The following is a 2,211-nucleotide window of genomic DNA, read 5'->3' as shown; positions in this document are numbered from 1 at the left end:
GTTTTAAAAGACTCTTTCCAATGTATGTAAGTGGTCAAATTAAAAGAGGCAACTAACGGAAAATCATACAACATTTTTCACCAGGGATCATATATCCAACGCCAGATGGGACAAGATTTGAGATGAAATTTGTGATGTTACAAATGCTCCAAACACCTGGACAATTTGAGGGTGCTCGGGGAGAAGACCCTCACGCTCACATGAAACGTTTCCTGGAGACGTGCAACTTGTTTGTGATTCCTGGGATCACTCTAGAAGCTATTAGGCTATCTTTATTCCCATATTCTCTGCGTGACGACGTAAAGCAATGGGTAAGTTCTTTGGAGCCTAGGGAGATCAAGACCTGGAAAAAGTTGGTGGAGAAATTCATGCAGAAATACTTCCCACCCACCACAAACGCAAGGAGGCGGAGAGAGATCATGAACTTCGAGCAAGAAGAATTTGAAACCTTGAGTGCTGCATGGGAGCGCTTTAAAGGATTAATCAAGAATTACCCCAATCACGGATTACCGTTAACCATCCAGATGGAGACCTTTTATGGTGGATTAAACAGAGCATCTCAAATGGCAGCCGACGCAGCTGCAACTGGCAGTATCATGGACAAATCTTATAATGAAGCTAAGGAAATATTGGACCGCATAGCCAAGCATAATATGGAATGGGTAGATGACACTTACGACACAAGAGCAGATAGGAAGAGGCGATCTCAGAATGTGAATTCTATTGACTCTAACGCAGCTACGCTCTCTGCACAAGTGGCTACCACGACAAGCCTTTTGCAGAATATTTCACTAGGGAACGTATCAAACCCGCAAAAGGTAAATCAGATGGAAACATTCGTACAAACCATGGTTAGCTGTGTGGGCTATGGAGATCCTCATTCCTACTCTGATTGCCTATAAAATCTCAATCGGTATGCTTTATTAAAAATAACCCATTCTCAAACACATATAATCTCGGATGGAGGAACCATCCAAATTTCTCTTGGGTAGGTCATCACAGAAGCAACACCAACCAAGGGTAAATCAACAGCAAAGGCAAGGACCACTGCCTGGATTCCAGCCATCGCAGCAGCCGCACCATCAATCCTTTAATAGAGAAAGTCATGCATCGAGTTCAGCGTTTCCGCTTGAAAACCTCTTAAAGGAATATATCGCCCAGAACGTCGCATTTCTAAAAAGGAAAGTGTCGTCCATAAGAAATCTGGAGAAACAGGTGGGCCAGATTGCCAATGAGTTGAAGAATCGGCAGCCAGGAGTCTTGCCCAGCAATACGAAAACCCCAGGAAATAACAACTGAAAAGAGCAATGTCATATGGTGACATTGTGAAGTGGCAAACCTCTTGTAGAAAGAACCATGAACCCAAGAACCAACAATCCTTCAAAAGAGCTCAACACACGCCTAATAGCATTGGAAGATCAAGAAGAACGGACGCCTGAATCCACAAGCCATTCGAAGCCAAACACGTCTAACGTAGGAGAACCTGCGGTGCAGCTGAATGCACCATTTCCTAGACGCTTTATGAAGAAGAATGATGAGCAACAATTTAAGCGTTTTCTTGAACTGCTAAGGGAATTGCACATTAATATTCCACTTGTAGAAGCCTTAGAACAAATGCCAAAGTACATCAAATTCTTGAAGGATATTCTGACAAAGAAGAGAAGAATCAACGAGACAGAAGTAATTGCGCTAATGCATGAGTGTAATGCGTTAGTTAGCAATAGATTACCCAAGAAGCAGAAGGACCTGGAAAGCTTCATAGTTGATACACGAAAATTGGTAGTCAATTTTACTCGACAACCAAAATCCCGTTGACGCATTATGCGATGCATGTTCCTAAGATATGCATTGATAGTCATGTGTTGATGGTCATGCATTGGAATGAAAATTATATTAACAAATGTATGCGATGACCATACATCCTGCCACAAGTTTTCTTGCATTCACGCTAAGTATAACATGAATGCAAGTTTCTCGGATAATCCGAGGTCAAACATAGGAACTTGTAACTATATGTTTGCGGTGATGTGCATGTGGCGGTTGAATAAAAGAATGAAGGGGATGTTGCTATGTTAATCCTACTCCTACTCCTATCTTTCAAATAACGAAATGAGAATATGCATGAAAGGTAGAGATACGACAAACCTTGACATGAAATAAATGTACGAGAAAGTAGATAAAATGCGGAGATGTTTTCATTGCAAACTTAAG

At 41.6% G+C, this 2,211-nt stretch overlaps 1 non-coding gene across 1 annotated transcript; it reads right to left on the bottom strand.

Annotated features, from left to right (window-relative positions):
• Positions 1-402: 402 nt before the first annotated feature.
• LOC120072429 lies at positions 403-508 on the bottom strand. The gene has a single exon (XR_005480488.1). It is a non-coding gene; the product is annotated as a small nucleolar RNA R71 (small nucleolar RNA).
• Between the last annotated feature and the right edge of the window lie 1,703 nt (positions 509-2,211).

The sequence above is a fragment of the Benincasa hispida genome, chromosome 2, assembly GCF_009727055.1.
Source record: "Benincasa hispida cultivar B227 chromosome 2, ASM972705v1, whole genome shotgun sequence".
NCBI lineage: Eukaryota > Viridiplantae > Streptophyta > Magnoliopsida > Cucurbitales > Cucurbitaceae > Benincasa > Benincasa hispida.
Note: the sequence above shows the minus strand (reverse complement) of the source record. Positions and strands in the feature narration are given on the sequence as shown.